The sequence below is a fragment of the Tamandua tetradactyla genome, chromosome 2, assembly GCF_023851605.1.
Source record: "Tamandua tetradactyla isolate mTamTet1 chromosome 2, mTamTet1.pri, whole genome shotgun sequence".
NCBI classification, from domain to species: domain Eukaryota; kingdom Metazoa; phylum Chordata; class Mammalia; order Pilosa; family Myrmecophagidae; genus Tamandua; species Tamandua tetradactyla.
Genome location: NC_135328.1, coordinates 12169646 through 12185254, shown reverse-complemented (window position 1 = coordinate 12185254; position 15609 = coordinate 12169646). Strand labels below are relative to the sequence as shown.

Genomic DNA, 15609 nt, shown 5'->3' with positions numbered 1-15609 from the left:
GTAGCTACAGGGGCTGTAATTTTCAGGAGGCAGAGTGTGGAGAAGGGGAATTATCACAGGAGCCTGTAGCTGCTCCTACACTTCCACTGGCCTCTTCAGGGCTCCAGGTGAAGGGATTGGAACAGCCCCTACCCAAGGAGGGGCAGGTAGGCTGGGTCCCACTGACCCCAGAGGTGCAGGCATCAGGGGTGGAGCCCAGACCCTGGGGTCAGGGTGGGTTGAAAGGCTGGCCTGGAGAGTGCTAAACCCAAGGTATGAAGGGCTGAGATCAGTCAAAGTGGGAAAGACCTGGGAGGGAGAGGTGTTGGGTAGGTGTGGGAAGGTTGAGATCAAGTTTCTGTGCTGGTGCCCCGAAATCATCTGAGTCTCATCTCTCTGCCTACCCATCCCAACCAGGAGGCTCCAGAGATAGTATAAACTGAGATGGGACAAAACTCCCCATACTCTGGGACCTTCCTTGAGTGGGAACTCAAGACCAGGTGTGGGATCATGGAATTGGGCAGAGGGCAAAGGCTTCCAGCCTGGGGGTGGGAGAGCAGCAGAACTGCTAAAGACTGGGGCCCTGAGGTCTCTGCCCTTTACTCATTGCCAAAGGCTGATGAGCTTGGGACATGCCATCTTCTGGGTCTCTGAACCTGACTCTTCATCATTGCTCCATGTCCTTTCTTCTTTTAGTAGTGGAGAATTATGACTCCAGAAACTGAAAGCCACTTACCTCATCCAGCAATAGCCTATCAGAAACTCTTGTGTTTCAAACTCTGTTCCTGCCCTGGATATCTTTCCTCAGGATATTGGGGCTAGGTGGAGGGGGCACAGATGCTTGAAAGCCATGACCTTGAGGTAGCCTCTAAGACCCTCAGTTCTTTCACTTGCACTCTAGAAATAGAGATGTGCCAGTGAAGGAAAATAAATTTGTGTTAGGCCTACAGAAGAGTGGGGCTGTCTTCCAGTAGATGCTGACAGAAGCTGCTTGGACCCATCCAGTCACCTTTGCCCCACCTCCACATGACCCCAGGATCCTCATTCCCACAGAGCTTTGCTGGGCTTTCAGTGGTCCAGTTCTTAGTGCAGCTATTGAAAGCACAGACATGGGCAGCCTCAGTCATTTTGGCCAGGCCACTTTTCTCTTGAAATGGAGGACAGAACTCATAGAGAGTGACATTCTATGGTACCACTGGTGTTTCTGAACTAAGTACATAGGTGAGGGTGTCTCTACAAGGTGGTGGGGAAGGTTTTTGGTGGCCAGGACATGATGGCAGACCAGTGGCCATGGTAGGATAGCCTGCTCTACCAGGGCCTGCACCTCTGCTGAGCTTTCCTCATTGATTCTTACTAGGTGGTTTCAACTGTCCACTGCTTCAAGTGAGTCTCTGGGGGTTCAGAAACAGGAACTATAAATCAGGCCCCACCACAATGACAAGTCCCCAAAACAACAAGGGCGGAAAGTCCCCAAGAGCTAAAACTAACTCAACTTACCAAAACAATAAAACAAAGGGTAGGAAACAGAAAGAATAGGATGCAGTTTGGCATGAGCTAACAGCATTTTTCTGCTTCTGTGGTCAAGCTTGCTTGCTCTCAGCTATGAACCAGGATGTGGTTTTTGCCTTTATAAGCTAACTCTGAGAATCTATCAGGGCTGCTCTCTGAATCTCTTCTCGGAGGTTTCTGAGGCAGTTACCGGTCACCTAATAAAGACTCCCAATTGGCTTATAATTTAAATTGTGTGGTCTCTCTTTCAGTGTGCCCCACAACATTTGGAGGCCCCAGCGAGTTCTTCCCTAATGGGACATCTGGTGGCCACGGGTCCTGGGAATCACCGCTGGGACTGGGATCCGGCCTAGGGGAAGGCCTTGGAGAGATGTTCCTCCATCCCAGGCAAGGACCAGGGACTGGGCCGGTGCCACAGGACCCTCCAAATTGTACAAACTTCTGGTGGAGTAGTCTGTTTCTGGAAATCTCACCAGTGAGTATAGATTTGTTACTGGATCCAGTTGGGGACCTCTGGAAGACTGGACACAGCACTACTTCCAAGGTCAGGTCCCAGAGGAAGACGTTGCCTGGGACTTCTGGTTAGGAATCATTTAAAAATAGGGTTTTGTGTGTCTTGGTTTAGTCTGTCCCTTCTCTCAAGCATTGGTCTTGTCGCATTCTGTGTTGTTCTTGTTGTTGTCGCTATGGGTCAATCAAGCTCGTCTATCTGTACTCCCCTTCAATGTTTTTTTAAAAAGTTTTCAGGAATTTCAGTGGAAGACTAGAGTCTCTCAAGCCCCTGTAAATGCCTTTGATTTGGAAAAATTCTGCTCATGAGAATGGCCAACTTTTGGTTCTGGGTGGCCTCCTGAGGGAACCACAGACCTGCCTATTGCTTATAAAGTCCAAAGGGTAATTTTTGATAATCCAGGCCACCCTCACCAAGTCCTCAATATTTTAATTTGGATTGAAGTTTTAACAGAAAAACTGAAGTTGTTACGGTCCTGATTGGAGCCCCAAAAAGAAAGACCCCCCCCCAGAGTCAAAATGGCCCTTATGATAAAAACCTCTCAAAAAGAAAGGACTAATGGAATCCCAATATCAATAGAGCCATCAGAGGACCCACTCTTGATAGATCCTCCCCCGTATCCAACAGCCCCTCTGCCCCATATGAGACCAAAAGGGAGGGACAGCCAAGAGATGGCAGCTAGTCCTTCTAATAGCTTGGAGGTGACCTTCAGCACCCCCCCATACCAGGAGTGTCTCTGTGTACCGCTCTTCTTCTGCTTTACAATCACCAGATTCTTACAGAGCTCCAATATTACCCTTAAGACACGTTGGCACCACCCTGGGGGATGACCGCCCACCTTTCATGGTCTATGTCCCCTTTTCCTCTAGTGACCTCTATAATTTGAAAAAACAGAATTCCTCTTTCTCTGAAAAGCCCCAAGTGCTCATCTCCCTCTTAGAGACTGTCTTTTTTACCCACCAGCCCACCTGGGATGACTGCCAACTGCTCCTCCAGGCCCTCTTCATCTCTGAGGAATAAGATCAAGTCAGAAGAGAAGGGAGGAAGTTAATTCTTGGGCCTGATGGACTACTGACCTCTAAATCAACTGATTTGAGGCTATGTTCCCTTCTACCCATCCTGGATGGGACCCCAGTACTGATAGAGGTAAGGAGGCTCTCGATCAGTATCGCCAGACTCTGCTCCAAGGAATATGAGTGGTGACCAAGAAACTGACCAACTTGTCTCAGGTAAGCGAAATCATACAAAAGCCAGATGAATCTCCAGTCACTTTTCTTGAGCACCTCCTTGAGGCATACCACTTGTACACCCCTATAGATCCAGAGGTGCCCAAAAATAGACAGGCCATAAATATAGCATTTGTCACACAGTTGGCCCCAGATGTAAGAAAAAAATTACAGAAATTAGAAGGATTTGAGTATAAAGTGCTGTCTGAATAGGTAGATATTGCCCAGAGAACTTTTAATAACAGAGACGACCCAGGGACCATGCAGTCCAAAAAAAATGGCCAAAATTATGGTATCTGCAATTGTTGAACAGGAAAAACAAAAAGGTAGATGGGGAACCATTGAAAGAAGGAAGGGAGACAAAGGAAAAAGGTTGGGCCTAAGTGCAAATCAATGCACCTACCACAAGGAGACCGGACATTGGAAAAATGATGCCCTAAAAGAGGACTAAAAAGACCGAAACTGGCTCCTGTTCTAGTTGAAGAGGCAGATTGACAGGGCAGGGGCTCCATTCTATTGAGCTCCCAGGAGCCCAAGCTCACATTAGAAATTGGGGGCGAGCCTATAAAATTTCTTGTGGATACTGGGGCGACCTTCTCCATCCCCCAGAAAGCAGAAGGGCCCATATCTAAGGAAAAAATCCCCATACAGGGAACAATGGGAGAAACAAAGTCTTACCCATGGACTAAGATTAGGATTACTAACCTTGGGGGAGGAACTGTCACCCACTCATTTCTTCTAATGCCAGAGTGTCCATACCCCCTCCTGAGAAGAGATCTTCTCCAGAAATTACAAGCCATCATCTCTTTCAAAAACAATTCGACTGAGCTCTCCTTCAATACAAATCCCTCGGCATTCCTCCTCACTTCTCCCTTATCAGAAGAGTATTTACTTACTATAGAGGTGGTGCTGCTGGCCAAGCCCATATTCGTGGGAATTTAAAGAAAAAATACCAGGAGTTTGGGCAGAAACTAATCTACCAGGATTAGCCACCCACAAGCCGCCCATTATTGTCCAGCTAACTAGCACTGCCACCCCAATCAGAGTTCGACAATACTCAATAAGCTTTAAGGTTAAAAAGGGCATTGCAGTCTATACCAAAAGGCTCCTAGAGGCAGGTATTTTAGTCCCCTGCCATTTAGCCTGGAACACCCCCCTTCTCCTGGTCCAAAAACATGGGACTGACGATTCCCAGCTGGTGTAAGATCTCCAAAAAGTAAATAAAAGAATTGAAACCATCCACCCTACCGTGCCTAATCCATATACGCTCTTGAGCATGTTACCTCCCAGCCAGCAGGTCTACACCATTTTGGACTTAAAGGATGCCTTCTTTTCACTTCCCTTGGCTGCGGTAAGTCAACCCATCTTTGCTTTTGAATGAACTGACCCAGAATGGGGGTTCTCTGGACAACTGACCTGTACTCGATTGCCACAGGGTTTCAAAAATTCCCTCACCCTGTTCAATAAAGCCTTAAGTCAGGATCTGGCTCATCATAGACAAAAGCATCCAGAGATAACCCTCCTACAATATGTAGACAACCTTCTACTGGTAGCTAGTAACCTGTCAGGTTGCAAAAAGGCAACTGAAAACTTGTTACAGGAGTTAGCTCAGTTGGGCTATCGTGCTCGGCCAAAAAAGCCTAACTCTGCACTACTTCAACATCATACTTAGGGTATAAATTAGAACAAGGAAGAAGAGCCCTGTCTTCTAATCAGATTGAAGCTATCCTAAAAATACCACAACCAAAAACAAAAAGGCAGGTGCAGGAGTTCTTAAGAGCAGTTGGATATTGCCAGCTCTGGATTCCCAGGTTTGCAGAAATAGCCAAACCCCTGTACACTAGCACAGGGGAAAAGGAGGAAGCTCTAACCTAGACTGAGACTAAACAAAACTTTCAAAACACTAAAACAAGAACTTGTGAGTGCTCCTGCCTTAACCTTGCCAGACCTGTCCAAACCTTTTCAGCTACACATTGCTGAAACCCAAGGAATAGCAAAAGGAGTTCTCACTCAGACACTAGGACCATGGAAAAGGCTGGTTGCCTACCTGTCTAAAAGACTAGACTATGTGGTGGCTGGGTGACCAAGCTGCCTCTAAGCCATTGCCAACACTGCCATTTTAGTGAAAGAAGCACCTAAATTAACTCTGGGACAGGACTTTCACATAGTGGTCCCACATTCAATAGAAACATAACTAATGAGTCCACCTGAGAGATGACTCTCAAATGCCCGGATAACCCAATATCAGGTATTGCTACTGGATCCCCCAAGAATCTTCTTCTTAAAAACGGTGCTCTTAACCCCACCACCTTGCTTCCGGATGATGACCCGTCCAAGCCCATCCATGACTGTTGTGAGATTTCGGAATCTCTCACAAACCTGATGGCTGATCTAACTGACAACCCTTGGCCAGATCCTGATGAAGAATTATATACAGATGGGAGCAGTTACATCTTGGAAGGTATCAGGTACGTGGGGGCAGTGGTGGTAACTGTGGACCAGGTCATCTGGGCTCAGGCCCTAGGACATGGGACTTCTGTCCAGAAGGCCAAACTAATAGCTCTGACCCAAGCCCTAAGGTGGGGAAAAGGGAAGGTTGTTAATATCTACACGGACAGCAGGTACGCCTTCACAACTGTGCACATTCATGGGGAACTATATCAGGAACGGGGCCTTTTGACATCGGGAGGAAAGGAAATAAAAAATGTGCCAGAAATACTTGCCTTGCTGGAGGCTATCTGGTTGCCAAAAAGGGCAGCTGTTATGCATTGCAAAGGACATCAGACTGTTGAAACTCAAATCCTCAGAGGAAATGCCCTGGCTGATAAAATGGCAAAAGAGATTGCCCAAAAAACAGTGGGGATGTTGCAGATGCTTCCTGTTCTACTGGGGCAAGTATTGCTAAGCCCTCCAAAATATACCAGGGAAGAGATTAAACTGGGCAAGACCCTGGGCACTAAAACAGATCAGATGGTTGGAAAATTCTCCTGGATGGGAGAATCCTAGTGCCGGAGCACCTGGGGAAAAATTTGGTTACCCAGGTTCACCAAAGTACACGCCTGGGCAGTATGAAACTGAGTTCTTACAGAGAGATTATTACATTCCCCGATTGCAATAACAAGCCCAGAAGATGTCATCCAGATGCCACATCTGTGCCCAGGTAAATTCCAGCTGAGGGAAAGAAATACCTCAGGGAACCAGGCTGAGGGGACAAGCACCAGGAGAGCAGTGGGAGGCAGACTTCACGGAAATATTACCTGGTCTGTATGGATACAAATACCTGTTAGTCTTCATTGACTCCTTCTCCTTGTGGCATTTCCTGCCAGAACCAAGACAGCACAAATAGTAGTAAAAAAACTAGTTTCTGAAATTGTCCCCTGATTTGGCCTCCCCACTGCAATGGGGTCTGACAATGAGCCAGCGTTCATCGCCCAGATTACTCAATTATTAGCAAAGGTATTAAATATCAAATGGAGATTACATTGTATTTATAGGCCACAGAGTTCAGGGCAAGTTGAGCGAATGAATAGAACAATCAAAGAAACTTAGAATAAACTAAAGCTCGAGACTGGTGAAAACTGGGTGAGTCTCCTTCCATTTGCCCCCCTAAGGACTAGAAGTACTCCCTATGTTAAGGGAATTACCCCATATGAAATCATGTTTGGACAACTACCCCCACTAATTCCTAAGTTGGGAGAGGAAAAGATGGTTGAATTAAATAACCATTCTCTTCTAAAATCATTGCAGGCCTTGCAATCTGCCACTCAGCGAACTCAGGAGCTTGTAAATGCTGCCCATCTGGGACCAACAAATTCTGTCCCTAAAAAAGATCTATTTCAGGTGCAGTCCAGAGACCTAGTCTGGATAAAGAAACTTCTAACCAGCCACCTTGGAGACCTGGTGGACAAGACCCCTGCCAGTGAGCCTCTCAATTCTGATGGCAGTAAAAGTTGCGGGAAAACGATACTAGTTTCATCACACCCAAATCAAAAAGGCAGCCCCGGACAAGTCCCCCGCAAAAATCGACCATCCAGCAAATCGAAGATCCAATAAAGATGAGACTCTCCAAAAATCCCTCTGGGTCCTTCTGATAACCCTAATGGGGGTCACAAGTAAGAGCCCTCACCAGGTTATGAACTATACCTGGGAACTCACTAGAACGGTAGATGGGATCATGGTCGCTAAGACCACCACTCCATCCCAGCCGATTCTCCAATTTGACTTCTGTCGATTATTTGGGGATCAATGGAACTCTTATCAGGGAAGTCAGAGGATGGGGGACATCTCCAGGGAGGAGGGCCAACTGTTATTCGAAAATACGGGTGTGGCACTCTCCTCCAAGAATGGAGTTTACAGCATATTGACCAGTATGCCCATTCCGAAGGGGGAAGTCTGGAGTGTCAGGGAGAAGATGAGTACTATTGTGCCAAATGGGGTTGTGAGACACTCGCAAGATGGACTACCCGAGACCCGTTCATAGCCTTAACAAGGGCCCCAACCCCCTATCCCAACAATTGCACCCAAGGCACTTGTAATCCAGTTGTTATTACAGTCCATTCTTGGCATACGCAAGTCTGGGACAGTGGAAGGAATTGGGGGTTTAGTTTGTATGTCGGGGTTATGACCCCAGTGTCAATTTTATAATCCAGAGATTCCTTCCCCGTATGCCAGAAAACCCCATAGGACCTAACCGGGCTCTCAACCCTGGCATAAAACCAGTACAGCCCCCCAGATCCAGGGCCCCATCTCTGGCAGACCCTAGCACAAGGGCTACCCCAAGCCCCCAAATAAACTCCTATTCCCCTCCCAGAAAACCCCTGCCAGACATATTGAATTCTGTCTTTCAGTTCATAAATCAAACCAACTGGTATGAAAACTTATTTTCCTGGTCCCCATGGTTAACCATGCTCTTGTCTGCCATATCAGGGCCCCTAATTCTTATATCACTTGGCCTAATACTTGGACCCTGTGTAGTCAACTGTATAACCTCATCGGTACAAAGAAAGATGCAAGTTGTTAAACTATTAGTCCTCAGAACCGAATATCACCAGATTTATAATCAAAATGAAGAAACAATGATTTGATTCTCTCAAAAAAAACAGTGGGGGAATGTGGGGGGTTCAGAAACAGGAACTATAAATCAGGCCCCACCACAATGACAAGTCCCCAAAACAACAAGGGTGGATAGTCCCCAAGAGCTAAAACTGACTCAACTTACCAAAACAATAAAACAAAGGATAGGAAACAGAAAGAACAGGATGTAGTTTGGCATGAGCTAACAGCATTTTTCTGCTTCCATGGTCAAGCTTGCTTGCTCTCAGCTATGAACCAGGATGTGGTTTTAGCCTTTATAAGCTAACTCTGAGTATCTATCGGGGCTGCTCTCTGAATCTCTTCTTGGAGGCTTCTGAGGCAGTCACCAGCTAGCTAGTAAAGACTCCCAATTGGCTCGCAATTTAAATTGTGTGGTCTCTCTTTTGGTGTGCCCCACAACAAGTCTTCCTTCTTTGGTTCCCCCAGAAGAGAGAGTGTACAGGGGGGAGGAGGGGAAAAGGGGTAAAGAGGCTTCCTAGTCTCTCTTCTCTGGTCATTGTTCTGGGACAGTCTCCTGGCACCAAAGGCATGTTTCTGCCTTTTCCAGACAATCCCCTCACATCTGGAATATCTTACACGCATCATCCTGCTCTGCTTTATCTGCCTAAATCCTTCTCACCCTTTATCCTCAAGTCTGGCATTCCCTTTTCCAGACAGCCTTATGCTGGGGTCAGGCATACCTCATGAGTGGCCCAGGGTTTCCTCATGGAAGTTGCTCTGCATCTTTCTGTCCCAGCACACATGCCTTAAGATCATCTACAGTATCTGCCTGGCCATGTTACTGTGTGGATGAGCCCTGCATACCAGGTCTTCTCTGTGGATCACCTGGCCTCTCAATATCTGACCAATTGAGTCAAATTCTGTAGGTTGGGACCTGGGTCTCTGGCAAGTACATGCACACCTTGGAGACATTGCAGATTTGGTTCCAGACTACTGCAATAAAGCAAATATTGCAATTAAACAAGTCACGTAATTTTTTTGGTTTCCCAGTGCATTTAAAATATGTTTACACTTGTCTCTAGCCTATGAAAAATACAATAGTGTTAGTTTTAAAAAACAGATATACCTAAATTTAAAATACTTTATTGCTAGAAATGTTAATTATCATCTGGGCCTTTGGTGAATCACAATCTTTTTTGTTAGTGAATGGTCTTGCTTTGACATTGATGGCTGCTGACTGGTCAGTGTGTTGGTCGCTAAAAGTTGGCATGGCTGTGATAATTTCTTAAAATAAGACAACAGAGAAGCTTGCCATATTGATTGACCTTCCTTTCATGAAGATTTTGATAGCATGTAATGCTGTTTGATAGAATTTTACCCACTGTAGAATTTCTTTCAAAATTAGAGTCAGTCCTCTTGAACACAGACACTATTTTATCAACTAAATTTATGTAATATTATAAAGTCTTCACCATCTCAACAATGTACACAAGAGTAGATTCTACCTCAAGAAACCAGTTTCTTTGTCATACATGAGAAGCAACTCCTCATCCATTCAAATTTTATCACAATATTGCAGCCATCCAGTCACATCTTCAGGCTTCACTTCTAGTTCTAGTTTTCTTGCTATTTCCACTGCATCATCAGTTTCTTCCTTCACTGAATTCTTGAGACCCTCAAAGTCATCCATGAAGGTGGTATCCGCTCCTTCTAAACTCCTGTGAATATCCATATTTTGACCTCTTCCCATGAATCTCAAATTTCTTAATAACATCTAGAATGTTGAATCATTTCTGGAAGGCTTTCAATTGACTTCCCAGTTCCATCAAAGGAATCACTATCTATGGCAGTCATAAGCTTATGAAATATATTTCTTAAATAATAAGACTTGAAAGCTGAAATAACTCATTCATCCATTGACTATAGAATGGATGTTGTGTTAGCAGGAATGAAAACCACATTCATCTCATTGTACATCATCACTAAAGTTCTTGGGTATCCAAGTGCATTGTCAATGAGCAGTTCCATTTTGAAAGGAATCTTTTTATCTAAGCAATAGTTTTCATGAGTGGGCTGAAGATCTTTAGAAAATCATGTAGTAAACAGCTGTGCTGTCATCCAGGTTCTGTGGTCATTTTAGAGTGTACAGGCAGAGTAGATTTAGAGTAACTCTTGAGGTCCTAGGATTTTCAGAACATAAAATGAACACTGGCTTCAACTTAAAGTCACCAGCCACATTTGCCCCTAACAAAAGAGTCAGGTCCTTTGAAGCTTTGAAGCCAAGCATTGACCTATCCTTTCTACTGTGAAAGTCTTAGATGGCATCTTCTTCCAATAGAAGTCTATTTCATCTACACTGAAAATCTGTTGTTCACTGTAGCCAACTTCATCAACTATCTTAGCCAGTCAGGGTAACTTGCTGCAGCTTCTCCATCAGGACTTGCTGCTTCATCTTATACTTTTATGTTATGGAGATGGCTTCTTTCCTCAAACCTCATGAACCAAGCTCTGCTAGCTTCAAACTTTTCTTCTGAAGCTTCCTCACTTCTCTTAGCCTTTCTAGATTGAAGAGAATTAGAGGCTTCCTCTGGATTAGGCTTTGGTTTAAGAGAATGTTGTAACTGGTTTGTTCTTCTATCCAGCTGACTAAAACGTCCTCCTTATCAGCAATAGGCCATTTTCTTTCTTATCATTCACGTGTTCACTGGAGTAGCAATTTTAATTTCTTCAAGAACTATCCCTTTTCATTCACAGTTGGCTTACTTTCTGGCACATCAGACCTAGCTTTCAGCCTATCTCAGTATTAGATATGCCTTCCTCACTAAGCTTAATCATTTCTAGGTTCAGATTTAAAGTGAGGAATGTGTGACTCTTCCTTTCACTTGAACACTTAGAGGCCAATCTAAGGACTTTATTTGGCCAAATTTCAATATTGTCATGTCTCTGGGACTAGGGACACTAGAGGAGGAGAGAGATTGTGAACAACCAGTCACTGGAGCTGTCAGAACACATGCAATATTGATCGATTAAGTTTGCCATCTTGTGTGGACACAGTTTGTGGCACCCCAAAACAATTGCAATAGTAACATCAAAGATCACTGATCACAGAACACCGTAATAGATGTAATAACAATGAAAATTTTGAAATATTGTGAAAATTATCAAAACCTGACCAAGAGATTTGAAATTGGAAAAAATGGTGCCAATAGACTTGTTCAATACAGGTTGCCACAAAGTCTGAGAGAAGAAATATCTCTGAGGCACAATGAAAGGATGTACAATAAAACAAGGTAAAGCTCAAAGTGTGTGAAAAGGGCAGAGATGACAGAGTGAATGCAGCAGAGACAGTGTGCTCTAGCTGAGAGACTGTGGGAAGCTCCCTATGGAGGAGTGGGGAGCTCCAGGTCCTTGCCCTAATGCAATGATTTAGACATGTAGAGTGGAGGTTTAGGCCTTCTGGGTGAGTTACATGGGTGAACAGTCAAAAAGGTTGGAAGTTTTCCCATTCATGTTCAGGAAGCAAGGAGAGGTTCAGTCCCACAATTCATTTGTTCATTTTACAAAACTTTTATGAATGCTTGTGACCATTTGGGATAGAGTGTGTAAAGAGAAGAGGGGTAAGGCAAGTGTGTCACCTGCCCACTTACAAGTCCTGTTGGATAACTACTGACTGGTGCATGTTTGCTAAGGACAGTGAGGGATGTAGGTCAGGGTAGAAGAATAGAGGTACAGGAAGAAACAGAGGGGCTAGGAACAGGAGGAAGTGGAAAGAGAGGAGGAGAGAAAGAGGGAGGGAAATAAGGGTCCCCATGCAAAGAGGCTGAGGGTTACATGGGTGGAGGTGTGGGGCTCCCAAACCTTTAAGCTTTTCTGAGAGCAGTGGGCCTAGACTCTATCTGCCTCATTTCTGTTAACATTGGGTACCAGATAATGTGGGAACCCTTACAGCTTCAGAGGTGCCTGAGTAAAAGGCTCTATAGTCTGGGAGTCTTTTACTTTTGGAATCAAGAATCTGGAGTACTTGATTCTAAAGTTTGAATCATCAATAGATCTGAAATATTTTTATTAAACTATAGGAGCCAGTGTGTAGCCAGCCAATTTGAGATCACAAACACCTTGATTTTCTATTGCCATAGGAGGTGCTGGAGAGAATGGAAAGAAAACACATTTATGATTCTTACCTCTAGGCCTGCATGATGAAGTTAGAATGATCATGACTTCAGACGGTTTAACCTCTCAGCTTCACTTTTCTCTCTTCTCACCCAGGTCAACTATGTACTTCAAAGGTTTATTAGGGTAAACCGAATATCGGAGGAGGAAGGATTTGTTTAGATTGAAAGAGGAGAAACACAGGTGATGATTTAAGCAGGGTGTTTATTGAAGAAAAGAGTGTTTGTAGTTAGGGGAGCTACTTTTGATATAAAGTTAAAGGAAAAAGAATAATATTTGTTTGGAATTATCGATAGGACCATAATTTGATGTTGTTTTCAAACAGATGTACTGCAAGAATTTGGGGAAGAACATTTCTTCATTACGTGGGCTGTGCTATACAGTATCTCTTGTCCTTTCCCACTAAATGGCAGGAAAATTCCCTAGTCATTGTGACAAGCAGTGTTTCTAAACCTGCATCCAGGAGGGCACCTCCTTTTATTGAAGGAGGAGGAATCCAGGGTGTATTGAAGAAGTATGTCAGTGCTGAAAGTTTGGAGCAGACATAGCTACTAGAACAGAGAACAAGTAAAAGACTCATGGGGAACCCAAACCCTCAGCCAACCATCCACCCCACCTACTCTATCCCCATCTAAGCTCTGTGTTTATTTGTTTGAACACTTGCCTTTACACAAACAATTGCAGACACACACACAGCAGGTGCCACATCTTAGTTTTTAATGTCCCAATCTCCACCTCAGGCTCTGGCACCTTCTTGTACCTCCACTACTGCTACTTCCAGACTGCACATCATCCTGTCTTGCCTGCCCCCTAATTGATCTTCCAGCTTCCACTCTTGCATGCCTCCACTTTACTCTTCACACAACTGTCAATGTTCATTCCAAATTGTGAGTCTTTTCACTTCCCTCTTAAGGATGCTCCAATGCCTTCTCATTTGTGCTTAGAATCAAATCCAAATTTTCTACCATAGCAATACAGTCCTGCATGACACATCCTAGTCTCCTACTGTGTCCCTCACATACTCCACCCCATCCACATGGGCCTTCATCTTGCTCCTTGAATATGCCAACCTCATCCCCACCTCAGGATGTTTACCTCAGCTGTTCCTGCTCTAGCATGCTCTTCCTCCAATCTATGCATGAGTAGTTTATTTTTCACATTTACATTTCATCAGAGAGGTGTCATCCTCTGAGAAGTTTTGCTTGCTGATGCAAACTAAAATATACAAATCTATGTCACATCTCCCTGTTTAATTTCATTCACACCATTTCTTATATCTACATTAATTTACATTACTATCTATGTCTCTCACATATAAAAACATCCTCCCCCACCATTTGATTAGTCTCTAAAAGGTACTAACATGAATATAGGTATATGGTTGAATAGTTTAGTGATTGTACAAGAGGGCAGAAGAGAGATGGATGGGTGGGTATGTGGGAGGATGAGTTGGCATGTGTATGGGAAGTTGGAGGGATGGTCAGAGAACAGCTACAGTAGCTGCCTTTGTTGATAGATGAAGAATATGATGGGATGGGTGGGTGGATGATGGAAGATGGATTGAGAAATGAATGAAAGGATGGGTGGGTTGGAAAATGGGTAGAAAGGTGAAAGCATGAATGTATTTAGAGGGAAGATGGATAGATAGACAGGTGGAGGAATAGGTGAGTGGATGCCAGATTGGAAGAATGGCAGAATGCTTGTGATGGATGGATGGAGAATGGATAGTACAGTTCAAGAATGAAGAGGTTGGTCAATGCATGGTTGTTAAAGTCCAGTGAAGGTTTCAAGTGTTTGTGCGACTTGTTTCTTTCATTTGGGAAGGACAGGGGCATAGTCTATGGCTGAGAGTAATGGACAGAGTAGGATGAGTTGTGGTAGTTTAATATACAGGAAAAGGGCATCCACGGGTTGAAGAGAGACATAAAATAGTGTTGACAGCTCAATTGTCCTGAGAAAACCCCATGTTTCAGGGGAAGGTGATACTGAGAAGAGACTAATGAGCAGATAGGCAAAGTGGGGGTGCAGAATAGCCTGGAATTCTTCTGCTAGTCTACAGGTCACCTCACTGACTTCCCTGCCTCATCCTCACAACACAGCTGCTTTCACCTTTCCATCTCCAGGAGGGTAAGTCGGGCCTCATAAAGAACTAACTCCATAATATGAACAAAGGATTGCTAAAGGCAAAATCATGATGCATGAAGAGATGCTTTGTGCCTGGGACTTCTTGTCCAGAAAATCCATCTGCAAAATGAGTAAAGCCATTAATGTTCTTTCCCTGCCTGTTCTCCTCTTTCAGCTTCCCCAAGGGGAGTGTATGTTGCCTCTACTCTCTGAGGAAAAACCTGGGTTTCCTGTTCCCTTCCAGCATGGTCTTCCTAGAAATGCTGCCCACCCCCACCCCCAGCAGTGTCCCTCAGTATAGTCCCTACTTAAGTCCAGGAAGGCAGCAGTTGGTAAGACCCTCCAACAGCATCTATTTTTATTATGTGTTTTTAAATGTTTTATTGAAACCTAACATATATAAGGGTACATAATGCATGAGTGATTAGCTTGATGAGTAATCACATGCTAACATATGGGTAACTAGTAGCTCTGTAATCCCCTTCCTTCCCCTTCCCATCACTATTGCCTGAGCGCAACCACCATCTTCACTTTTAAGACTTTAGGTGGGATTCTGAATTTTTTATAGATGGAATTTACATTTGGCAATTTTCTCATCCATGCTCTCTTTTTGTATTATATTTGCACTTATACTTGGTTTATTCTCATTTCTTTCTAGTATTCTATTAAGTGAATTGAATTATATTATCAATTCTACTCTTGATTAGTATTTGAGAAGTTTCCACATTGACAGTGTCATGAGTAGTTGTGTTATGTACCAGGACATGGACATTCTGGGGGGAGCATTGCTACACCCATCATACCATGTCATCCCTACGTTCTCCTTCTGGCCTCTACTTCCCCTGCCCCATAATCCATATCTTCCTTCTCAGCTGGTGAGTTTGCTTCATATTTCACTGAGAAAACCAAAGCCACCAGGCCAGAGCCTTCTTATCTCTTCAACTCTACTCTCCCCTACCTCTTGCATATGTGCCTGGTCTCTCCTGACCCCTCCTGCCCTGTTTCGTGCCAGCACGTTGGCTTGAGCACAGGATCCTCAGAAGCTTTTCTCCTCCT

General features: G+C 44.3%; 1 long non-coding RNA gene across 2 annotated transcripts in view; it reads right to left on the bottom strand.

The window, feature by feature from the left end:
- Positions 1 to 12895: 12895 nt before the first annotated feature.
- Positions 12896 to 15609, bottom strand: part of LOC143666143 (uncharacterized) — a 63224-nt gene continuing 60510 nt past the window's right edge. For both annotated transcript variants that reach the window (XR_013167414.1, XR_013167416.1), the window contains exon 3: positions 12896 to 14673. This is a non-coding gene — a long non-coding RNA (uncharacterized LOC143666143). The remainder of the gene's footprint in view (positions 14674 to 15609) is intronic.